Source organism: Urocitellus parryii, chromosome 8, assembly GCF_045843805.1.
Source record: "Urocitellus parryii isolate mUroPar1 chromosome 8, mUroPar1.hap1, whole genome shotgun sequence".
NCBI classification, from domain to species: domain Eukaryota; kingdom Metazoa; phylum Chordata; class Mammalia; order Rodentia; family Sciuridae; genus Urocitellus; species Urocitellus parryii.
In genome coordinates, this window is record NC_135538.1 from 145,277,444 (window position 1) to 145,304,460 (window position 27,017).

Below are 27,017 nucleotides of genomic sequence, written 5' to 3' on the forward strand. Positions count from 1 at the left end.
ATTTATACAAGCACTTAATACAATTTTGCTTTCACTTATAAATACTTTTAAGGTCTTTAATTTAAGATTATCCTTTATTCTCTTTTTCAATAGCAAAGGAGAAGCACTTATCAAAGGATTGAAGCCCATGGCTCTTCCTGTCACAAAAGGGCCAAACCTCCGGGAATCTTTTGGTTTGTTTTTGTCAATGTCAATTAAGGATGCTGAAATATAACATCTCCTGAGGAAATACAGAGCAGAGGAAAATATATGATGGATCATAAAATAAACATCCTGTGACAAGCCAAAGCAAGTTGTTTTCAGGTTTTCCCTTATAACTTTGTAATTATGTATTTTCCTCAGTACCAGTACTAATATAGGTAAGTTTCTTTAGTAAAGACTTATTATTCTGGGGCTGGGGTTGTGGCTCAGTGGTAGTGTTTGCCTAGCATGTTCAAGGACCTGGTTTCTGATCCTCAGCACCATATACAAATAAATAAAATAAAGGTATGGTATACAACTGCAACTAAAAAATAAATTTTTTTAAAAGACTTGTTATTCCAAAGTACAAGACATTTATCATTTATTTGCACTCTAAGTTTTACAAGAAATAGAGAGATGTTTTGAATTCTCAAATCAGAATTCAACAATCTTGTTTACAATACCCCTCATGTTCCAAAGAGTTTGCTACAAGTAACAGCTGTCAGGCAGGACTGGCAAGCTGCCCACCTAAAGGCCAGGCAGACACTGTTCCTGCAACAGTTGAAGTGAATGTTCTTAAATCAGATGGTCACCCCACTCTTCTTTTTCTAAAAATGCCCACTTTGTAAAATACTTCATCACCAGAATTCATAAACTATGCCACAGAATATAATTTTCACTCCTATCTTTTCAAAAAACTGAGCATTTTCCCCTTCAGCCAATGGTTAACTTTATTCTTAACTTCCTTCCCCCCACACCTTCTCCTTTGGTTTTTCAGTACCAGGCACTGAACCCAGCCTGTTCTACCCCTGAGCTACATCCCCAGCATCCCCCGCCCTTTTTAAAAAATTTACTTTGAGACAGGGTCTTGCTAAGTTGCCTAGGCTGGACTTGAACTTGCCATCCTCCTGCCTCAGCCTCCTGAGTATCTGGGATTTCAGGTGTGTGCCACCATGACAGGCTCAACTTCATCCTTAAAAGCTTAGTTGGATACAAGTTAAAGGTGCCTAATACCTAACACAGCCTCAAGTCATGGGATGAAGGCCAAAATGCATCACAAGAGAATCCTGAAGATGCCTTCATAGAAGCAACTTCAAGGCCACTGATAACAGGGGTGGTGGGAGGTGAAAGAACATGCAATTCAATGTTCTAATTCTTTTTCTTTGATTATAATCTTTACAATCTTTGATTACAATCTTCTGATTTGCTTCTTTTAGAATGTGATTATAAGGAAAATTTCTAAAAAGGCACTTCTAGTTAAAAAAAACTCAGAATAGTAATTTCACACACACTGGTCTTTCCTTATCACCCACTCCCAAATACCAAAAATCATAAAAGGACACACCCAATCCACCACATGAATTAGTAATTACTCCACAGAGGCACTGCCTCTCCTGGGGAGCTAGCCTGCTTCCCCTCAACCTGCTACTGCCACCTCTGGTCAACAGGAAGCTGCTATGGGAAGAAGCCAAGCCTGGCCCAGATCTCTTTTATGCATGGCACTGTGCCCCACAACTCCACAACTGGTGGCGGAATCTCCAAGAAACTTCCTTTGAGAGAGTAAATCTGTACTCAATTCCTTTAAAAAAGTCTGGTTGAGGTAATGGTGGTACAGATAACAGGTATAAACAAAAATCCCTATGATGAGAATTTAAATGAACGATTAAAAGGAGGCAGCAGCACTAAAAGCGTTGGCATTTCGGTGCACCCCACCATTTTTTTTTTTTTTTTAGCAGTAACAAGCACTTTGAAATATGGAAGCTATAAGGGAAGGGAGGGAAAGGCACAGCCAGCAGTGAATTTGAAGGCATGGGACACCAAAAGGTGCAGGCTACATTTAGGAAATGCTTCAGAATAGTAGTAGCAGTATTTGAGCAAAGATTTGTCTGAGCGAAACTTCAGATCAGCAGACTGAATGAAGGAAAGACAGTTCCAATAAAAAGGTAGAGGGTTAGCCAGATGTGATGTGCACACCTGTAATCCCAGTGGCTCAGGAGCTGAGCTTGGGTGGGTCCCAAGTTCGAGGACAACTTCAGATACTAAGCAAGGCCATAAGCAACTTAGGGACACCTGACCCAAAATAATAAATGAATAAATAAATTTAAAAAGGGCTGAGAATATAGCTCAGTGGTAAAGTACTCTTGGGTTTAATCCCTAGTACAAAAAAAAAAAATAGGGTGGAGGTTCTCATTGCCAGTCTATGAGATTTGGTTTTATTTTTAGTAGAATAACATGGGCAAAGACATGCTTTATAAAGCAAGAACATTCTAGCTGTGATGCATAGATGTACTGGCAAGGGAGAGAATAAAAGCAGGGAGCACTCAGAAAACTATCCGGATTTACAGAAAAGCTGATTCATGCCTGACAAGAGCAGCATAAGCAGCAATGGCAGAGAATGGGAGGGCTTGAGAACTGCAGAGGAGACACAAGAGCAGGGGCCCTGGATGAAACAGAGGTAAGTAGAGGAAGGAGGTGGACGTGAGAGTTCTAGTCTGGATCACCAGGAAGAGATTTCAGAGGGGAGTGCACACATCAGTTTGCGACATCTGCTGAAATCACCTGGAAGCCTAAGTCCAGCAATGCTGCATAGATACCCATCCCCTTTAGCCTACTCAAGGATTCTGCTCCTACAGATTCCTTTTTCCCCACTCTTGTTAAACAAAACTTATGGGAGGGCACTATTTTGGTCTGAATTCCTGCACTAGGCCCCAAAAGACCAGATGGAACCAAAATGGAGTTACTCATGCTAAGTGCTACATAATTAAACAGAAGCTTTACGAATAAAGTTCCTAAACCAGACCAGTTTTTCCTGGAAATAGGAAATTCCATTGCTATAGATGGATATAGTTTAAGCGTGTCCTCCAAGGGTTCGTGTGCTGGAAGCTTGGTACCAGTCAGTATTTCAGTTTTTTTATTGCTGGGACCAAATACCAAATAAAAACAAATTAGGGGAGGAAAGTTTATTTTGGTTCATGGTTTCAGAAGTTCAGTTCATGGTCCCCGGACTTGGTCAGCTTTGGACCTGAGGTAAGGTAGAACACCATGGCAGACGAGCTTGGTGGAGGAAAGCTGCTCTGTTCATGACAGCCAGGAAGGAGAAACAACTCTGCTCACCGGGGCAAAATATAAACCCCAAAGGCACCTGACCAGTGACCTACTTCCTCAAGCCACACCCTATCTGCCCAAGTTACCACCCAGTTCATTCATTCAAGTGGATTAATCCACTGATTCAGTTACAGCTCTAATCAGCTTACAGCTCTCATCATTTCATCTCTCAACATTCTTGCATTGTTTCACAAATGCTCTTTTGGGGGACACCACATATCCAAACCATAACATAATAAGGAAGCCCCATCTACGGTAACCCTTACAAAAACAGTAACTTGATATTAACTACTATGGTTTGAATATTGTTTTTCCCCACCAAAACTCATGTTGAGCTTTATCCCTCAATGCAGCACTGCTGGGAAGTGGGGCTGGTGGGAGGTGTTTGGGGTCCTGTGGATGGAGCTCTCATGATTAGATTAATGCCACCTTGTAGGAGTAAGTTCCCACAGAACCAGATGAGTGACTGCAAAGGGACACTGTATGAAACAAGGCTGTTCCTGTCTTCTCTTAGCACACATTTCCTTGCACACACACTTTTCTCCCACACATGGAGTAGCAAGACACCTTCAGGGATCAGATGCAGCCAAGCAGCTGAAGACTTCTCACCTCCAGAATTGTGAACTACATAAACTTCTTTATAAATTACCCTCTCCGGTATTTTGTTATATTAATAGAAAATGAACTGATATATTAACCAATCAGCTTTTTTACTCTTCTGCTACTGCCCAGTAGGAACTCTCATTCTGTTCTGTAGAAGGGAGCTGCCCCAATTCAATCCTGATGAGTGAATGTCAATTAGATCTACAACTAAATGTGGCTACTTTGTCTTTTGACAGTTCTGGTATCCATATGAAAGGACCTGAAGGAGATTTCTGTGACCCTGAGACCCCTCGAGAAGCACTGGGAAGGTGCCACTGACATCCTCTCGGGGTCCTCTGTCTTTATTACCTAGATGTTGAAAGTTCCTTCCAGGTCTGAGACTCTGCTCTCTTTTCCTCTCTGAATTTGGGGGCACCAAAGGTTTGTGCTGTGAGAGGGCACCTGAAATTCTGGGTTTGTGGTGGCTAAGAAGCCAGTGACTGGAGCTGTAGTTCTAAAGGTAACTAGACAGCAGTCACAATAACTGTTTTTTGCTGCAGAGGATGTAAATTCAGGCCTTTGGAATTCGCTGGGATTTAAGGTTTTCTCATCTTGGTTTCTCCTCTTCTTTGCTCTGAGGTAAGAGAAATCATTGGCCAAGTGGGACAAGGGATCTCAGCAACAGAAACACTGCTTGACTGACAGGCATAGGTCAGGGACTTAGAAGCTATGAGAGTGGTCACCACCAAAAAATAAGCCTCCCATGAGAGCACAGGCTGGTCACTGCATGGGCTGGCTGAGTAAGGTCACGGTCACACTGAAGCAAGTCTGTGCAGCACAGGACACTGGGAAAGCATCACATGACACTGGGAAAGCATCACATGACCCAGCCCTGTGAGGTTTCCCTCTTAGGCTTTTATCTCAGCTATGGAAGACCCAGGATACATGTAAAAATGGAATTCTCAATGTCCCAGAATCTTATCTCCTACTTCTAGTTCACCTGCTCTTTTCAGGTATGAGAATTATGGCCCTGGAAACTGTAAATGTTGACACAAATCGCAAAATCTGACTAAAAAGTTAGTTTAGAATTATAATGGTCTTTATGTGGAACATTCCATATGAACATGACTGTTTACCTAAGATCTACACCTAGATCCCAAGCCTCCAGGACTGTTGGAAGAATGGATTTCTTCCCTTTTCCCCAGCTACTGGGCATTGAACTCAGGGATGCTCTACCACTGAGCTACACCACAGCCCTTTTTATTTTTGAGACAGGGTCTTACTGAATTGCCCAGGCTGGCCTCAACCTTGAGATCCTCCTGCCTCAGTCTCCTGAGTGATTGGGATCAAAGCTAATATACCACCGCAGGGCACAAAGGACCTTTTGAAAAGCCATTCCTGAAGTGTTTCCCATTAACACTGAACAGTTCTAGACCTGCAGGAAAAAGAAAGATGAGTCTCACTGGTTTTAAATTTCACTGGGAAGCCCTTTTCTTAAGGCACTCTGGTTTCTACCAAACTGATGACATTCCCCAGGCCAACAGAGTCATAAAAAGACAAAAGATGGGAACCTGCAGGACTGGCTGAACTAGTAATCACAGCAGAACATTTCCAGGGACCTTCAAAAACTAGATAAGAAACAAAAGGCTTCCTGCAATCACAGCAACCTAGAATGATCTCTGGGCCAACATCAGGAACCTCTCTAGCATTTGAATCCTAAAACAGAAGTTTAACCTGTACATGTGACTCATGCCTTTTTTCACCCCTGAAAAAACATTTCTATTTGCTGTGTGATACAACCTGGGTCAACTTATGGGACAGGGACTTTATTATACCTAAGGTAAAAAGTCCAATGCTAATGGAGATTTGACTCTGGAATTTCCTGACCCCTCTGAGCCAGATCTAGGTATTTTGTGTTTTGTTCTGAACACAGAGGAGGAGGATGGTCTACAAAATGCTCCTGTTATACCAAAGTGCCCAAAGGTTCATAGGCCACATCCAGTACTGATACTGGAGCAAGAACAAGTGCAGAGCTCACTAAAATTCAAACAGACCTCACTAAGACTTTCCAAATTACCTCAGTGCCCATTAAAGCCTGAGGCCATATAAGGGTTTTGTGCCAATAACAGAAGACTTACTTACTCAGAGATTATTTATTCCGCATACCAGCTAGCTCTTGTGACACCCCTGCTTTACCTGTGTAGATGGGGATAGTGATCTGTTCAGGATCTCAGAGCCATTAAGAGGACAGTCATTTCCCATTTCCAGTGTCTCCAAACCCTGATACTCTTTGGGCGCAGGTTCCCCTAGATTCTGAAAAGTTTATAGTGATAGACCTCTGTGTAGCCTTCTTTAGCACTCCAGCTGGCCCAGCTTGCTGTCACTGGCATAATAAACAGTATATGTGGACCGTCATGCCACACAAGTTCATTGATGCCCCTCTTGTTCTCTCAAGTGCTCCATCAAGACCAGACACCCTTCAGTCCCCTAAAAGTGTGCCTCTCCTGCTCTATAGGGATGACCTCTTATTTTGTTCACCCACTGAGGAAGCATTCCAGCAGACTCCCTTTATTTATTACAACAGCTAGCAGAAAGTGACATGAGGCCACCTAAGACAAATTACAAGTGCAGTATTCCTTATCTGAAATGCTTGGGACCAGAAGTGCTTCAGATTTCAGAGTTTTTTGGGTTTGGGGATATTTCCACAGGCTTTACTGCTGAGGATCTGCAATCCAAAACATCCCCACATTCAAAACATTTCAATTGGTGATACAAATTTTGTCAAAGCTCCTGTGTATTCTGACCTTAGATGACAATGTTTATCTCCACATCCTGAATGCAGTACAAAAAGTCTTCTCAATTCTGAATTTACTAAACATCTTTCTATAAGCAGAGTAACTTTTTATGAATCCCCTTCCCTCTGCCTCCCCATCTCTATCTGAAGTGCTACATTTAGCATTCTCAACCTTGATACTCCATAGCCACACCTGATCAATTTGAAGCACATAACTCTAACATGGTAACCTTGGAATTGCAGTCCCCTTCATCTGGATTTGCAAGACATTCCTTTACAAAATCCTGGTTTGATCCCTTGTGTGGATGAATCTTATATTAGTGATCTCAAGAGGCAGAAAATTTTTGTGCTGGATACACAGTCATCACATAATACAATTTCATTAAAAATGGAAAAATGCCCTACCTAATCATACTCAGAAGGCAGAAGTTAACACTCTTTACCCAGACCCACATTTTACTTAAAACAGTCTGTCAACATTCACATAGTCACTGTCTTTTCAATGCTTTGGAAGCAAAGGTCTCCTCAGCTCTGCAGGTGCACCAATAAAAAAGGCCCACAAGTTGATGAGTGACTTTCTGGCGGTTATAAAAACAGATGCTCACACAAAGACAACTGAGCCAAATACCAGGGCAACACTCTAGCTGACTTTCACACCACAAAAGGTTGGTGGTCTGACACAGTTCAAAATTGCTTTGTTCTGAGTCAAACTATATGTGTCTTGACCAGACAAACTCCATTTTACCCCCAGACTCCATTTCATATAAGAAATACTTCACCCATGAGAAAACTTGCCTCTGCCACCTCCTGCTAAGCACATCCTGTTTGGCAACACATGTCGGTCAAAAAATGTTTCTGTTATTCTTGTACAACATATTAAGAAACGCATTTGTAAGATGTTCTGTTTAGTTCTCATTTTTTTTGGGCAGTGTACTGAACTCTGAACTGGGTCATTCTGACCCACTTCCTACATTGCTATTTTTTGACTTACTGGTAGCTTATGGTTTTGGGCTATAAGAGATATCCAATCTTCAGCAAGAGGTCGAGGTGTGCAGAGGTAACTTGCTTGCTGCTCCTTGATCCACTGGTGAAAGTACCATGCCCTGCTTTAAGACTGACCCAGTGATTTATCGACAATTGGGCAACCTTCTGTATTTGCCTTCCAAGGGCCTTTAATTATCACTGTGTTTAAATGAAAGACTGTTTTTTCATAGTCACCTATAATCCTACTTTGGTCAAATGTTTAAAATTATATGATATGTCAAGAGCTTTGTAATGTTTTGAACAACTAATAATAAAAAAAGTCAAAAAAATGTTTAAAATTATTTTGACAGTTTTGACAAAATTTTCCAAATCAAATTAACTTTTAAAAATTTTCTTTTTCTTTGGACACTGAACCCAGGACCTCATGCATGTTAAGCACATGCACTGAGCTACATACATTCCCAGAATTCTAGAATCCTAAATTAAATCTTTTTGACCACAAGTTCACTTTGGGATTTTTCAGATGGTTCCACGAAAAGCTTGAAGGATGTCTCTCTTACCTTGTAAGAGAGAGAGATTAAACTAATTATGTTCAATTACATGTTCAATTACATGATGCTAGGTCTTCTTTAAGTTATATTTATGGGTGTGGTTATTGATATGAGTATTCCAAAAACTGTATGAGATTCTTAGAAATCTAATATGCTATCAGCTTTAATCTTAATTTTCATGTTAAAATGGTTAGTGATATAGAAATAACCAAATTTGCTTGTTAATTGCCGATTATAATGAACTCACCAGATTTTTAGCCATGGCCATTCTATGTTTTTAGCACCCTTACCCATTGTTTCAATTCTTTTCTAAAAACATTAATAGAAATAGTTCAAAGACTGTTGCCTCTTCAAGAAGATTCATGGAAATAAGTAAGATAAGTACTCTTAAATATAAGTTTCTGATAACTCTAAGGTCATATCAGTAGACAATGTAAAAATCTTTATGATTCTAAGAAGATAATGATGACTTCATGAAACTTCTAAACAAGATCAAAAACAATAAGAATACAAGAAACCAAATGTTGCAGATCACTTTTTAAATAACTTTTATTTTCTCTAATATTTTGTTTCAAGATTTAGAGAAACATTTTTTTTTTTCTAAGCAGCTATAGCTTATGGCAATTTGGTAAAGTATACTTCTGTGAACAAAAAATTCAAACATTTGCTGTTATTCCCTATTTGGTTCTTCCATTTTTTTTTTTTTTTTTGTACTAGGGATTAAACCCAGGAGCAATTTACCACTGAACTACATCCCCAGTCCTTTTTATTTTTTATTTTGAGACAGGGTCTTGCTAAATTTGGCTAAATTGCTAAGGCTGGCCTTGAACTTGCAATCCTTCAGCCTCAGCCTCCTAAACAGACCACTGGTATTCCAGGCATGTGCCACCACGTTTAGCTGGTTTCTCCATAATGGAAACTACTCATGAATATGTATATTTTTATGGCAATATAGTTACTTGCACAAATCCAATAAGAATCTGGTTCCCTCCCCCCTTTTTAACAGTATACAATTGGAAATGTTGGTTTGGTTTCCTAGTCTTAAGAGTCCAATCTGAGATTCCTTATCAAAAGTTCCACTAAGGCCTGTCTTGATGGCACACACCTTAATCCCACCAACTCAGGAAACTGAAGCAGGAGGATCACAAGTTCAAAGCCAGCCTCAGCACTTAGTGAAGCCTTAAGCAACTTAGTGAGAGCTTATCTCAAAAAAAAAAAAAAAAAAAAACGGTGAGGGGTGGCTGGGAATGTGTCTTAGTGGTTAAGTGCCCCTGGATTTAACCACTGGTTACCCCCCCCCGCCCCCCAAAAAAAAAAAAGTTCCTGGGGTGAATTCAGTGATATTATGCTTGCATAGCACATGCAAAGCTCTGAGTTCTATCCCAAGCACTGCAGAAAAGAAAACAATAGAAAAGAAAATTCTAGCAATGCAAACTTAAAAATGAGACTATGTGGTTAATCCCTATTCTTTCTGAACTTATATATAAATAATCATGTCATATTTGATAAAACTAAACTTATTTTACAAACAAATTAGTATTACTTTGATTATTTTTGGTAAAAATGTAGATGATAGAGTGAAAAACTATGTTTCAGAATAAATACCATAGTACATCTGTTATTAGACTGTGGATAGAATCAGACCAACACTCAGCAAATCATGATGAAGCACTGCGGATGAAGAATGACTAAGAGCACATGTTTTTTCAAAGAAGATCTTTATAAAGTTTGGTCACATATTATCTCATTTGAAAGCAACTTGCTAAGGCTGGGGTGTGGCTCAGTGACAGAGCACTTGTCTAGCAAGCACAAAGCCCTGGCTGGATTCAATCCCCAACACCACTGTGGAGGAGAAACTTGTCACTTGCATTTTTAAAAATATGAGTCTCTGCTGGGCACAATGGCACAGGCCTGTAATCCCAGTGACTCCGGAGACTGAGTGACGATTGCAAGTTCAAAACCAGCCTCAGTAACTTAGTCAGACCCTAACCAACTTAGGGAGACCCTTTCTTTTTTTTTTTTTTTTTTTTTTTTTTATTGTTGGTCGTTCAAAACATTACATAGTTCCTCATACATCATATTTCACAGTTTGATTCAAATGAGTTATGAACTCCCAATTTTATCCCGTATACAGATTGCTGCATCACATCAGTTACCCTTCCATTGATTGACATATTGCCTTTCTAGTGTCTGATGTATTCTGCTGTCTATATTATTCTCTACTATCCCCCCTCCCCTCCCCTCCCCTCCCCTTTTCTCTCTCTACCCCTTCTACTGTAAATCACTTCTTCCATTTGAATTATCTTGTCTTACCCCTCCTTTCCTCTTATATGTCATTTTGTATAACCCTGAGGATCGCCTTCCATTTCCATGCGATTCCCCTTCTCGTTTCCTTTCCCTCCCACCTCTCAACCCTGTTAATGAAAATCTTCGTCTCAAGCTCTTCGTCCCTACCCTGTCCTTGTTTCCTCCCCTTATATCAGAGGAGTCATTTGGTATTTGTTTTTTAAAGATTGACTAGCTTCACTTAGCATAATCTGCTCTAATGCCATCCATTTCCCTCCAAATTCTATGATTTTGTCATTTTTAAATGCAGAGTAATACTCCATTGTGTATAAATGCCACATTTTTTTAATCCATTCATCTATTGAAGGGCATCTAGGCTGATTCCACAATCTTGCTATCGTGAATTGTGCTGCTATGAACATCGATGTAGCAGTGTCCCTGTAGCATGCTCTTATTAGGTCTTTAGGGAATAGACCGAGAAGGGGAATAGCTGGGTCAAATGGTGGTTCCATTCCCAGCTTTCCAAGAAATCTCCATACTGCTTTCCAAATTGGCTGCACCAATTTGCAGTCCCACCAGCGGGAGACCCTTTCTTAAAATAAAAAATAAAGCTGGGCTGGGCACAGTGGTGGATGCCTATAATCCCAGGTGTTAAGCACCCTGGGTTCAATCCCTGGTACAAAAAAATAAAGTAAAATAAAGCAGGGTATGGTAGGGGAACACCTGTAATCCCAGCGGCTGGGGAGGCTGAGGCAGGAGGATCATGAGTTCAAACCCAGCCTCAGCAACTTAGTGAGGCCCTAAGCAACTCAGCAAGACCCTGTCTCTAAATAAAATATAAAAAAGGGCTGGGGATGTGGCTCAGTGGTTGAGTACACGAGCTCAATCCCCAGTATCGCATCCCCCTGCCAAAAAGATAAAAAATAAAAAGGGCTGAGAATGTGGCTCAGTGATTGAGCACCCCTGGGTTCAATCCCCAATACCAAAAAAGAAAAAAAAAATGTTTGAGTCTCTTTTTTTCTCATAGTTTAATACTATTTTCAGAAGATCTAATAGGTAGAATAGAAGTGGCCTCTTTTGGATTTTACCATATTGTCAAACTTACTCAATTTAGCAAATGTCTCTTCAAAATTTATCATAATGGACATTAAAAAAAAAAAAACCCAAAACCTTACCAGACTCAAAAGCTAACAATATTTCCAAAAAGTGAAACAGCTGTTTAATTATTTTCTTTGCAGGGGTTGAGTTATAAGGGAAGAATTTAAAAGAAAGCCTATGGGATATTACTAGATATGTAGAAATCAACTAAATTGGACCCTCATATGCAAACTTGGTAGACTGAAGCCACTGGATAAATGCCTCCAAAAATACAACCATCTCACAAATGGAGCCATTCTCTCTCCAAACACCAAACTGCCTCCCTAGGCCAGTTCATGGTAAGAAGCTAACAGAAATACAATGTTCAACACACCAACTGTGGAATGGATTTTGAGATGTTTCTTCACATTTGAAAATGCCTAAGGGGAAAAAAATTCTAACGATGATCAGCAGTACTTCTTGTAGAAAATACTTCAACAGGGTCTCTTTGTTATGGTGGGTAGACAGAACCTACCATATTAAAACTCATTCACAGGAAAGAGCTCCCAAGGCTGCTCTCCAAAAGAACCACCAACTTATCACCACCACACCAGGCCTGCTGTTTCCCAGCACTGTACAGCCATGTGGCACCACCTGAAGATGTGTGCCCAAATGGCTTGGTGGGTTTGTGGCTGACACGATGCAATGGGGAGTGGGACCACAGCCTGAGGTGAATGTTCTCAAGAGTGTCCCAGGAGTCCCTGCTCTCATGTACTCTTTACATAGTACACACTCAGCAAGACATTTTTAATATCTGTAAATAAAACCCTCTTGAAAAGAAAAGCAGCTAGTTAGTTCACTGTAAATTCTTGTCACATTATTAATATAAATTAACTTTATATTTTAAATTTTGGGGGGCAGACACAGCTTAGAAAGTTATAAGGTGACAAGAACCTAAGATGTTGGGCATTTATTATTGAAAAGAATATGAGATATGGTAACAGAGAAGATTCAAACAGAACAAATACTGGACTCTAGAAAAGTAACGAAAATCTTCGGAACTGGTTGGTTAGTTGTAGCACTAAGTTACACGTGGTTGCCTTCCATCTAAAAGTACAAAAAAATATAATTTTCCTAAACCTGTTTTACATGAAAACCTATTTCATTTAGAAGCTCTGGAAATGGGAGGCAGTTGAGGCAAGCAGGATAAGACAGAGGAAATAAATATTATTGGGTCCTTACTATTTAGACACCTCATCTTATTCAAAGCATTATATACAATTATATACAATTCTCTCCTTTAATCCATAATTTATCAATTTTTTTTTGTACCGGGGATGGAACCCAGGGTGCTCTACCACTAAGCTACATTCTCAGACCTTTTTAATTTGAGGCAGGGTCTTGCTAAGTTGCTAAGGCTGGTCTTGTATTTGGAATCCTTCTGCCTCAGCCTTTGGAGGATTACAGATCTGTGCCACATCCCTCAGCCACAATTCCCCAGTTGTAAATATCATCATCCTCACTTAAGACATGAAGAAAATGGGGCTTGGTGATGGAAGGTCACACAACAAATAGGTAAGAGGGCATAATAAATCCCACAGTGCTCTGACTCCAAATGACTCTCTTCAGCATCCAGATGTAATTTAAGGGCCAAATTTGGCCTCCCTGAATGCAAGCTGTGGCTCACCTGAAATATTTAAGCCTGACCAGAAGCTTCCTACATAGGCTACTATGTCTATTAGATACCAGAGGCATGAATATGAAACTTAAGAGAGCTATGTCAAACTTCATGATCAATATCTGGATCTACCCCACTCTGTAAAAGTGCATTCATTTTAGGAAACTATCGAAACTGAAGTTGAAAGCCATCATTATTGATGTAAATATGAAGTAAAAAACCAGATATGCCCCTGAAGATGTCTTGTGATTTTCAGAACCAAATTTCCAACATACCTTTATTCTTACTGATGTACTGAAAATGTTCAGTGACCAGCCATGGCAACAAACTGACCAGAAATTTTTTTTTATTATTGAAACTATTAAAATAATTTATATTACCTGTATATTGCTGATGTTTTCAAATTCAAAATTTTAATTGGCTAACCAGTTTCCTAAAAACAAAACAAAACAAAACAAAACAAAACAAAAAACCAAAAAACTCTCCCACCACTCATTATTGTCTAATCAATGGTCTATAACTTCTCAGCACTCTGGTCTTGCCCTGCCACCTAAAACTGAGCATCCTTCAGGCTTGATGTGTTTGTGGTTGAGGGTACAAGGAGGATTTCTAACACTCACCATTTACCCCACTACAAACATAATCCTGGTGGACTGTCACCACTACTGACAACCACTGCCACTCCATCCTGACAACGAACCTCACAATCAATGCAGGTGACAGAAGCAAAATCCTGTTCACACTCCAGGGAACCCAAACCCAGTGCACAGAGGGTTTTGTGTGGGGACAACAAAGGTACAAGCAGGTCTCTGAAGTCTGGTTTGCTCTAACACTGCCGCTTCCTGGCTCTGCAACTCCTGGTAACTTATTCAATCTCTTCTAGTCTTGTTTTCTTATTAGTAGAGAAGAGTGTACACATCCTCAAATGGTCATTATCTGATGATTCTATGAATCAATTTAGATTAAGATTTTTAAGCACTGTGTCTGGTACATATTAAGTACTCAGTAAATCATCATAACTTAATTTTTCTTGAAGATGATGAGAAATCATATCTACATTTTAGAAAAAAATGAATATCTTAAAAGTATATAAATAAACTGGGGGACAAGACTGTAGACAGGAGACTAATTGGGAGACTATCACTATAACTGAGGCTGCAAACATGTGGACCTGCACTCAGAAAAGAGCAGCAAAGACAGAAAGGCAAGAACAGAATCATGGGGACAGAGAACTAAAGAGAGATGACAGGAGAGCAAGAAAGGGGTTATGACTGTCAGGCTTGTGAGCCGAGTACATTGGTAAGAGGCAGGGTCTCATTGAGATAGGATAGGGTCATGTTTTTCTGTGAAAGATAATCCAGGGCTTGGTGCTCTTGGGCTGTCAGGAAACCCAAGTAGAGGCCTCTAGATGGCAGTTGGTTCTGATGGTAAAAAGACACCCAACTTTAGGACAGTGATTTGATATCGACTGCCATCTGGATAGAAGATAATCAAGGGTGCAGGAGAGCTTACCAAGGGTGGGCATGTAGGATGGAAGGAGGCAATAACCAAGACCATAGTCCAAGAGAATATCAAACACAGGAGCATCTATAAAGCAAACTAAAACAAATGAAGATAGAGATAGAAATTTAGAAAAATAATGTTGTCAGTTTTAAGAGATCAGATAATTAAAGATCAATTTGTAACAGATTTATCTACCTAAAAAGCTATGAAGAAAAGTCTAAAAATATTTAAAGTGCATCATGATTTGTTCTCTATCAATATCTTAATATTATATAAAGTTTATATATAATTTTTTTGTATCGAACAATATTTAATTGTGGTATGTCATGCACCTTGTTCATTCAATTTTATTTACTTTTTTTTAAATCAAAAGTGAAATTATGAGCTAAATTAGTGTTTATACCTTCCCCAAATTAGTCCCATGTTTATAATCATAAAAGATACTTTTCGACTTCTTTTAACCCTTATAAAAGCACAGGTATTATCGGTGACTTGGGAGACTGCAAATCCAAGTATGAGGCCAGTTTGGGAACTTAACAAGATCCCATCTCAAAATAAAATGAAAAAAGGGCCATGGATGTAGTTCAAAAATAGAGCACTTACCTAGGATGTGGGAGGCCCTGGGTTTGGTCCTCAAAACTGGAGAAGGGGGAGGGTGGGCCACAGGTAAACTGACAAATTCTCAAATCTACCTATGGATCCTTGAGAATTGCAGATCACTTCCTTTTTTCTCTTTCTCAATGAATGCAGTATTTTATAACAATAATGCACTTCTTTGTGATATAAGAATGGGTCATAAACATTACACAAAACTTCTAAAGAAAGGGAAAATGTTGCTCGTGTTGGGGCGGGGGGACACCTCTTTTTGAAATCCAGTATCAAGCCTCTCCAGCAGCAAATGAGTTCATGCCCTTTGAAATAATTACAATGCCTGTTTTCTAAGCCAGAACTAAAGATTAGAAAGAGATCTGTTTATTAGCCACAGAAAAACTGGGCCACTAAAATCACACTAGAGCATAGCCCAAAGAGGGCAAGGGAAGGGCTGTGGCAGAGAGAGGTGCACCCCACAAGTATTCCCTGCCACCAATGCTGGAGCAGCAGCGGGGATGCTAAGCACAGCTCTGCTGCCCCACCTTGAGATATCTCAAGAACACCAGAATGGTGAGCGAGGCTCAGGGCAATACTGCAGTTTAGCCACATTTAAGTGATGATTGATTTAATACTTCTGAAAAAAAATATAAACTCCAAAATGGTACTGGCTCATGCAAAATATCATTCCAAATTTAATAAGCTGATTCTAAGACATTGAAAGTTATTACAGACTATGTACATTATAATGCACAATCATATATAGCCAAACCATCTTTGGAAAAGGACTATTTATTTGAAAAAAAAGTAGGATAATAATTACATTTTGCTGAATTTCAATAAACCTTTCTTGTAATTGCTAAATCTTTAGTCTTGACTCCTCTTAACCTGAGAGATATATTTTAGCTTTTCACATCTGTTAACATCAAAAACCTTTATCAGTCCTAATTTACAGAATGGTATTTACACAAGGGGGAAAAGTAGTTCAGGGAAGGAGTAGTATAAACCAATTAGAGAAAACACATAATTTTTAAAGTATTAGGTCAAGGATGTCTTTTTAATACTGATGGCAAACAGATACACATTGCTCAAAATAAAGCTTGAAGAACTCAAATATCAATCCTAAACTATATTTACTGTCAACCCAAGGATTTAATAAACTGTTAAATATTCTAGCTACATCTGTTCTCGTGACTACAAAGTCTGAAACTGCCAAGATTTATTTTCTAACAGACACGTTAGAGCAAGAATTTTGTTCAGTTCAATTTCTTGCCAACTCATAGCTTAGGTTTGATTTTGAAAGAAAATGTAAGATGTGGTTACACACTTATGAACAAAATCATAGCTCTCAGTCTGTTTTCAAGAGATCCCTGTCCAAGCAAGTGTGACTATATTATAATAAATATCATAAAATAAAAATTTCAATTTATTTTCATTTAACCACCTCCACCTGTGAACCATCTGAAGTCTAGCATGAGTAGGGAGAGGAAAGTAAAAAGAGAAAATGGAGAAGAAAATTGTAAGTCTGGGCCTTTTAAGATATTTTCCTTGTCTCCACTTAATTTTTTGAACTTATGAAATACAGTTATGATAGCTGTATTTACTGCCCTTGCTGTTAATTCTAGTATCTGTGGCAGTTCTGAATGGTCTGATTGATTGGCTGTCCTCCTCAATATTTGCTTAGTAATCTTAGATTACATGCCAGGCACTGTGATTTATCTTATTGGGTGCTAGATATTTCTTTGTATTCCTATAAATATTCTTGAGCTTTACTCGGAATAGTTAATTTAGATGAAAACAGTTTGATCCTTTTAATGTTTGTTTCATGATTTGTTACAGGGGTCTGGAGCAGTACTCAGTTGAGCCAATTTCAGCTACTACTGAGGCAGGACTTTTGCAGTCTTCTTTCCAATGACCCAGCAATTTTAAAGTTTTTCCAGTCTGGCTGATGAGAACAGGCACTGTTAACTAGTCCTTTTGGAGTCCCCTTCCTGCCTTGGGGAGTTATCTCACATGCATTATCAGTACAATGCTAGGTATTCAAGGAGACCCTTCTTCAGATTTCTGAGATTTTCCTTGATTAGTTCCCTCCTCATTGCTAAACTCTAGCTGCCTGGGTTCCCCCAGACTCTCAGGCTGGTCTCCTCATCTCAGAGTCGATTAGGCTCTACCTGGGTCATCCTCTCTCCACCTGCATCCTGGAAACTTCCCAAGGCAGGGCTCTGGGCAATCACAGGGCTCACCTCACTTGCTCCCTGTTAGTGGAGTATCAACACATCTCTTCTCTGTACAATGTCTTAAAAAAAAAAAAAAAGTGTTATCTCATTTACATTGCTTGGTTTTTACTGTTTCGGGCAGGAGAGTAAATCTGGTCTCTGTCATTCCACACTGGGCAGATTCAAGGTCCACTCCCTTTTTTCTAAGAGTGTTAGAAGCTTCTCCTGCTCCACTTTCCATTCAGCAGCCAAAAGGACTGCACTGCAGAATCTCAGCAACTGGTTACTGCCTTTCTGCCTATGTCCTTTGGTGAGGGTCTGGACCTTCTCTTTTGGTTCCAGAGCCATCCCCACCCCAGAGAATACCACTCATTTCTTCCATTCCATTCTCAGCAAAGGCAGGCCTGTGTGCCATGCTCCTGCCAAACCTCTCTACCCTCCCCACTTCTGGGGTGGAAGTGACACCCAAACCTTTGGTCACACCACACATCCAGGTCAGTCTGGACAGCTATTTCTGGAAGCTCTGGAGTTCAGTTCACCCTCTAGAACATGCACTGGCCCGACACTACAGATAGGGCACACTGGCTCAGATCTCTCTCATCCTTTGTTATAAAGATTTTCTAAATTTAGTCTACATGCTACCAAGAAATAAGCACAAACAAAAAGGGCGTAGTCACTTACCATTGGCTATAAACAGAAAGTAAGAGGAATGCTCACTCTCAAAATATGCACGAGAGCTCAGTCTCATCAAGAAGCAGGGACTGCCACTCAGGAGAGAGTTCTAAGAAACAATCCAATTTCAAAGACCAAATACATCAGTAAAAAATTTTTCTGGAGTTAGTGTGCCCCTGGACAGACTTCAAGTCTAACAGAAGACTGTGTTATGAGCCATTTATATTTAACTAGAACCGCTAAAATCATTGCTGTTTTGTTCAAGAGGTAGCTATTTTGGGACTAATTTTGATGGTAGGCTGTATTCTTCTGAAGGGGAAAAGGTAAATATTCTAGAGTTTTGCAAATAAAAAAATGTTTTAATTAAGTTACACATGTGTATTATTTTAAGTTTAATTATTGTGACAGAATTTCAATAAGGATTCCATGGATTACAGTAATAATAGATTCAAAATTGAGAAGGCACAGAATCTAATTTCTCTTCAGTTCTACTTCATCCTCTAAAACATGCCTATTGTTCATGACTCAGCCTTTGCACCTACTGCTCCTTCCACTTGGAACTGCATGACCCTAGGTCCTCAGGAAATTGCCTCCTGTTCAGGTCTCAGTTCTTGTCTCCTTCTCAGAAGAGCCTCCTTGCTTGCCCTGCCTAATGAGCCTCACCACCACTATAACATTAGCACATTTTATTTTGTTCAAAGCCTATTTTTATTATTTGAAATTATAATTTGTATACATTTTTTTTGTCTGTGTTGTCCCATGACTAAGAATGCAAGCTTCTTCTCAAACTTCATTTTTATAACTGCTAGCTAGACGAAACCAGGTAAATGGCTTTAAGTTCTGTGTTTTGGCTCAGAATATTAACTCTTTTTACTTTTTCAAAAAAACATATGTCCTACTGATTACAGAAACATCTGCACAGGACCCACGAGTTAGACCCACAGAGCTGTCTGTACATGCATTTTTGGAACTAGCTTCCAATTTAGCAACTGGCATCAGTATGCGTCTTCAACATATAGCCATAGTTCATCTACTAGAGAATGTTTTGCTAGCTATCAAGCAGCATCTGCCCTTGTCCATAAGGGCACCATTAATAGGAACATCATCTTACATGCAGTTACTAGAGTTGGAGTTTACGGGTATTTTCTCCCAACAATCACACAGTTCCTTATGTGTCACTTTTCATCAGATAACCAGCTGGAGAAGGATCCTCTTATTCACTGCACAAAGACTTGTACTAAACCATCTATTCAAACGTTTCTCAAGGATAGATAATAGCTATGAGAATCACCCCCATGAGTTCCTAAATTGATGTTTGTTTCTTTTGCCCACTATGAGAACTATGGCTGCAATAAGACCAGTTTCTGTTGAGAATGGGTCACACTCCTATTTTAGTACCCTGCTTTAATAAGGATAGGAATTTATTTCATGCTGGAAATGCCCATCACATACATATAAAAAATCATATACCCATTCTCAGATGTAGATACACTGGTATCAACATCTGGAACTGACTCAGTTTGCTCCAACTCAAACATCAAGAGGACAAGCTGGGAGGGTCTAAGACCCTGGCTCTGATGCTAACCCCAAGTAGCCAGATGATTACATGCAAATCAACTTCCTTCTCAACTCCAACCCATAATCCTGGTGGGAGCTGAATGAGAAGATGCACAGCAGCTCACTGCAGAAACTCTCAGCACCAGAGGAGCATGAGAAACCATCCCACCTCCCTACACCACCCATTGTCTGTCCTAGACCTTCTGGAAAGCCATAGGATATGCAGATATTTTTGGTTTTTAAAGCATGCCATATGCATGCACACAACATTTTTCCAATCTTGTATATTATCTTCTTTAGAGCAAGATAAGGAAAATCATTAGTTTAGTTTGCTCAGCAAACTAAACAAACTAGTTGAACTAGTTGTTAGTTCAATTAAACTAAAATCATTAGTTTGTTAAAAAGAAAGGATGTTTGTTTTTAAAGAAATCCTTCCCTTGTGAGTCAGAAAATTAAAAATTTAGTTTTTGCTATCAGTATTTAAAAATTTCTCAAAAGGTGCTACAAAGAATACTAAGTTACCAAATTTTAATAGGTATTACATACAGATTTGTTCTGTGAGCAAGTGAGTTGTGAAATGCTGAGTCAAATAATGTCTATACTACAGGAATTCTCTGAACCTTAATACACATGAACTGCAAAGCTCTGTGAGGCAAATACAGAATACAGTAATTCTGGAACTTACTGGATCACAGAATATCTTACAGTGGCTATCTCAGCCGAATGTTTCATGTAAGACACTTCAAGGAATAAAAAAATTTGAATTTTATTTGTATGTTTATAGTACATGTGCATTGCCTTAAGTGAAACAGCAGCTCTGAGGGTTTATTTATAAAAGACTGGCAGCTGCCCCAGCTTTCTCCACCTATCTGTCCAGCAGCCACATTCAAGTCTTTCAGAATTTTCATCTAATACTTACATTTATTATTTCTAAATAATATCCCAATGTTGATTTCCCCCCGCCCTTATTTTAAATACTGCAGGTTTTCTGCTGTAGAAAACGAGAATTAGCTTTCTACACGCTTCCTGTCAAATATGCTCAGTACAAATATGCTCCCTCTCCCCAGAAAGTGCTGCTGCATACCTGACTTACATTATTATGCTATCACATGAACACTGCTACAACTGAGCCACCTGCTGTTTTATTCCCTTTCTTATAAAATTCTGTTTTCCTTTAGAGATGAGATTTTTCTGGTTGTTGTTTTGGTTTTAAAAAGCATACCTTTTACTAAACAACCATTGAGCTGTCACCAGAGCTTATAAAACTCCTCTCAACACAGTGGGTACATTGACCCACTTAGTGTCATTCTCTCCCCCTTGGGAACTCTGCTTTTGGTGCCACAGGGCTCCACTCTGCATGGCCCTCCCAGCCTGCTGAGGCTTCTTGTCATGGGCATCTGGGGAGTCCCCTCTGTTTCTCTTTGGGCTCCTCTCTCCTCTGTGTCTGATTTCCCTCCTTCCTGGTTTACTCTGTTGTTTGTGACCTTACTCTCCAGTAGCTTTCTAAAAACATGTTTACATGAGCTAAACTGGAGCCCTTCTACACCTGAAATGATCTTATTTCCTCATGCTTGATGAAGATTTTGCTAAGTAAAGTTGGATGTGATGGTGCACACCTATAATCCCAGTGGCTTGCAAGGCTGAGGCAGGGGATCCAGAGTTTAAAGCCAGCCTCAGCAACTTAGCAAGGCCCTAAGCAACTCAGTGAGACCTCTATTTCAAAATAAAATGTAAAAAGAACTGGGGATATGGTTCAGTGGTTCAGTGCCCCTGGGGTTCAATCCCCAAAGCTAAGTAAATATTCTAAGTAAAAAACATTTCCTACTTTCATTACTGCTGTTGAAAGTTGATGCTCCTTTTGATTCCTGATGCTCAGTATAAAACCTTTTCTCCCCCAGTGCTGAGGACTAAACTTCAGGCATGCTATTCAAGTGCTCTATCACTGAGCGACATTTCCAGCCATCTTTACTTGAAATGCAAAGAAATTTACAAAAATATGTACTGACAGTGGCTCTTTCTCCACTCATTTTGAACTTAGTTCAGTGGTAGAGTACTGGCCTAGCATGCTCCACGGCATGTGCATGATCCCTGGTACTGCAAAAAAAAAAAAAAAATCTCTTAGTATATAAAACAAAACAAAAAAGAATGAGAGACTATTAGTTTATTTGCCCATTATATTGGCTCCTTTCATTTTGGAAGCTACCTAAATTGAATATTATTTCTTAGTTGTCCATTTGTATTGAAGAGAGAGACCAAGTTAATGAACAGTCATGCTCAAAAGTGTGGAACTTATCATCAGAGCGTGAGAGCGCAGACCTTGCAGTCATCAGAGTACTCCCTAAATGTCCCTACTTGCAAGTCACTTCTCCTGAGTTGGTTGGTTTCCCAGATGAACCTTCCAATCTTCTACATGGGGAGTGTTTATTTGGCTGCCAGAGTTCTAGAAGTCAGTAGGGAAAGAGGCCTAAAGGGTCTGATTAACACACATACTCTCCTTCACTCCCTGGTTCCACTCTGTTGCACTCCTCCTGCCTTGAGTATGCCTAGAATCTCCAGGAGCCTCTCAGGTGCACTCCCACATTGCCTGAGGAGTTCAGGTGGGGATAATCATCTGGCTGACAAGAGGCCCAGGGACCAAATTCCTCCTCACATGCAATGTCAGCCACTTGCCATGCTTTCAGCACAACCCATCTTTCCAGGCTCTTGGTGCTGTCCACTCCTGAGCCTTTCAAGAATTCTGAGGTGCATGCCAACTCATAATGCCAAACCCCTCTACAGGCACGCAGGGCTCAGCTTGGGTTCAGCCTGCACTTCTCTGTCAGTCGCCCACCCACTTCCCATCTTCCAAAAAGCTGGCATATCCTCTGGTCTACTGGTACTTCCCCTTCTATCTTCTTGTTCTTTTGAATTATAACGTTTAACTTTGGCATTTTAGTGAGTTTTCAGTGATAAATGACTAATCAATAGTATTAAGTGGAAGTTCTGTATTAATTATTTTGAGGTAATTATACTAGCCTTCATCAATACCCCATTTTGATACCTCAGTATTGAATAGCAGTAAACAAGGAATTTAAAATGCAAACAAAACATTTCTATATAGTAAAGATTCTACGTGACTTATTTTAAAAGATACTTGCCTGAATAAAAATGTTCAACTCTTTCACTTTTGTACCCCAAATATTTATACTATAGCCAATTATTAGTCATATAAATAATTACACTAAATAGATTCCAAAAATTTCTTTAAAAAAAGATCTTTCATCTTTTTATCTGCTGAATAAAATAGGCTAAGCATTTCAGAAAGATTACAGTTTACAAATAGATGCAAGCAATTTCTCATATTTATTATTTCCATTATTTGTATTAAGAGAATTTTATTAGAATTATTCAGAATTTCCAGTGATTCTGTGCACTAAGTAGGTTCACACTTAGTTGGGCCTTAAGAACAACAACAAAAACCCCACAAAATAGTCTTTCTTCTTCAATAATCCTGCCAGAAATTTTCATTATTTCTATTTTACAGTTAACAGCTGGTGCAGTTGCAAACGCCTATAATCCCAGTGACTCAGGAGGCTGAGGTAGGAGGACCTCAACTTCTGGGCCAGCCTCAGCAATTTATCAAGGCTCTAGGCAACTTATCAAGACCCTGTCTCTACATACACAGACTGAAGGTGAGAGGTTGGGAAAAATCATACCACTCATATGGACCTCGGAAGCAAGCAGGGGTGTCCATACTTGTATCAAATAAAACAGACTTCAAGCCAAAGTTAATCAAAAGGGATAAACAAAGACACTACATACTGCTCAAGGGAACCATACACTAACAAGACTTGACGATCATTAATATATATGTCCCAAACAATGGTGCAGCTACATTCATCAAACAAACTCTTCCCAAGTTCAAGAGTCAAATAGACCACAACACAATAATCGTGGGAGATTTTAACACACCTCTCTCACCACTGGACGGATCTTCCAAACAAAAGTTGAATAAAGAAACCATAGAGCTCAATAATACAATTAATAACTTAGACTTAATTGACATATACAGAATATACCACCCAACATCAAGTGGATTCACTTTCTTCTCAGCAGCACATGGATCCTTCTCAAAAATAGACCATATATTATGTCACAGGGCAAATCTTAGCAATTACAAAGGAGATACTATCATGCATTTTATCTGATCATAATGGAATGAAATTGGAAATCAATAATAAGAAAGAAAAAAATCCTACATCACATGGAGAATAAACAATATGGTACTGAATGAACAAAGGGTTACAGAAAGCATCAAAGAGGAAATTAAAATTCTTAGAGGTAAATGAAAACTCAGGGACAACATATCAAAATCTCTGGGACACTATGAAAGCAATACTAAGAGGAAAATTCATTTCATGGAGTTCATTCCTTAAAAGAAGAAAAAGCCAACAAATAAATGACCTCACACTACACCTTGAAGCCTTAGAAAAAGAAGAACAAATCAGCAGCAAATACAGTAGAAGGCAAGAAATAATTAAAATCAGAGCTGAAATCAATGAAATCAAAACAAAAGAAACAATTGAAAAAATTGACAAAACTAAAAGTTGGTTCTTTGAAAAAAATAAATAAGATTAATAGACCACTAGCCATGCTAACAAAGAAGAGAGAGAACCCAAATTACTAGCTTACAGGATGAAAAAGGCAACATCACAACAGACACTTCAGAAATACAGAAGATAATTAGAAGTTATTTTGAAACCCTATACTCTAATAAAATAGAGGATAGTGAAGGCATTGATAAATTCCTTAAGGCATATGAGCTACCCAGATTGTGTCAGGATGATATAAACAACCTAAACAGACCAATATCAAATGAGGAAATAGAAGAAGCCATCAAAAGACTACCAACCAAGAAAAGCCCAGGACTGGACGGATATACAGCAGAGTGTTATAAGAACTTTAAAGAAGTACTAATACCATACTCTACAATCTATTTCAGGAGATAGAAAAAGAGGGAGTACTTCCAAATTCATTCTATGAGGCCGACATCACCCTGATTCCAAAACCAGATAAAGACACTTCAAAGAAAGAAAACTTCAGACCAATATCCCTAATGAATTTAGATGCAAAAATCCTCAATAAAACTCTGGCAAATCGGATACAAAAACATATCAAAAAGATCGTGCACCATGACCAAGTGGGATTCATCCCTGGGATGCAAGGTTGGTTCAATATACGGAAATCAATAAATGTAATTCACCACATCAATAGACTTCAAGATAAGAACCATATGATCATCTCGATAGATGCTGAAAAAGCATTCAACAAAATACAGCATCCCTTTATGTTCAAAACTCTAGAAAAATTAGGGATAACAGGAAATTACCTCAACATGATAAAAGCTATATACGCTAAGCCTCAGGCCAGCATCATTCTAAATAGAGAAAAATTGAAGGCATTCCCTTTAAAATCTGGAACAAGACAGGGATGCCCTCTCTCACCACTTCTATTCAACATAGTTCTTGAAACACTAGTCAGAGCGATTAGACATACGAAAGAAATTAAAGGCATAAACATAGGAAAAGAAGAACTTAAATTAGCACTATTTGCCGATGACATGATCCTATACCTAGCAGACCCAAAAAATTCAACCAAGAAACTTCTAAAACTAGTAAATGAATTCAGCAAAGTGGCAGGATATAAAATCAATACCAATAAATCAAAGGCATTTCTGTATATCAGCGACAAATTCTCTGAAATGGAAATGAGGACAACTACTCCATTCACAATATCCTCAAAACAAACAAACAAACAAACAAACAAACCTGTGAATCAACAAAAGAGGTGAAAGAGCTATACAATGAAAACTACAGAACCCTGAAGAAAGAAACAGAGGAAGACCTTAGGAGATGGAAGGATTTACCTTACTCATGGATTGGTAGAATTAATATTATTAAGATGGCCATGTTACCAAAAGCACTTTACAGATTCAATGCAATTCCCATCAAAATCCCAATGACATTCCTTGCAGAAATAGAAAAAGCAATCATGAAATTCATCTGGAAAAAACAAGAAACCCAGAATAGCTAAAGTAATTCTAAGCAGGAAAAGTGAAATTGGTGGTATCGCGATTCCAAATTTTAAACTATACTATAGAGCAATAGCAACAAAAACAGCATGGTACTGGCACCACAACAGGCTGGTAGACCAATGGTACAAAATAGAGGACACAGAGACAAATCCACAAAATTACAACTACCTTATATTAGACAAAGGTGCTAAAACCATGCAATGGAGAAAAGATAGCATCTTCAACAAATGGTGCTGGGAGAACTGGAAATCCATATGCAACAAAATGAAATTGAATCCCTTTCTCTCACCACGCACAAAAGTCAACTCAAAATGGATCAAGGAGCTAGGAATCAGACCAGAGACTCTGCGTCTAATAGAAGATAAAATTGGCCCTAATCTTCATCATGTGGGGATAGGCCCCAAATTTCTTAATAAGACACCTATAGCACAAGAGTTAAAACCAAGAATCAACAAATGGGACGAATTCAAACTGAAAAGTTTTTTCTCAGCAAGAGAAATATGTGAGGTGAATAGGGAGCCTATATCCTGGGAACAAATTTTTACCCCTGAAACATCAGATAGAGCTCTAATCTCTAGAGTATACAAAGAACTCAAAAAGTTAAACAACAAAAAAGCAAACAAACCCAATCAACAAATGGGCCAAGGACATGAATAGAAACTTTTCAGAAGAGGATATACAATCAATCAACAAATACATGAAAAAATGTTCACCATCTCTAGCAATCAGAGAAATGCAAATTAAAACTACTCTAAGATACCATCTCACTCCAGTAAGAATGGCAGCCATTATGAAGTCAAACAACAGTAAGTGCTGGCGAGGATGCGGGGAAAAAGGTAGACTCATACATTGCTGGTGGGACTGCAAATTGGTGCAGCCAATTTGGAAAGCAGTATGGAGATTCCTTGGAAAGCTGGGAATGGAACCACCATTTGACCCAGCTATTCCCCTTCTCGGACTATACTCAAAAGACCTAAAAAGAGCATACCACAGGGACACAGCCACATCAAGGTTTATAGCAGCACAATTCACAATAGCTAGAGTGTGGAACCAACCTAGATGCCCTTCAACAGATGAATGGATCAAAAATGTGGCATTTTTACACAATGGAATATTACTCAGCACTGAAAAATAACAAGATCATGGCATTTGCAGGCAAATGGATGGCATT

General features: G+C 39.1%; 1 protein-coding gene across 2 annotated transcripts in view; it reads right to left on the bottom strand.

The window, feature by feature from the left end:
* Window positions 1-27,017, bottom strand: part of Dtnbp1 (dystrobrevin binding protein 1) — a 122,875-nt gene that overhangs the window by 54,310 nt on the left and 41,548 nt on the right. The window lies entirely within an intron of this gene.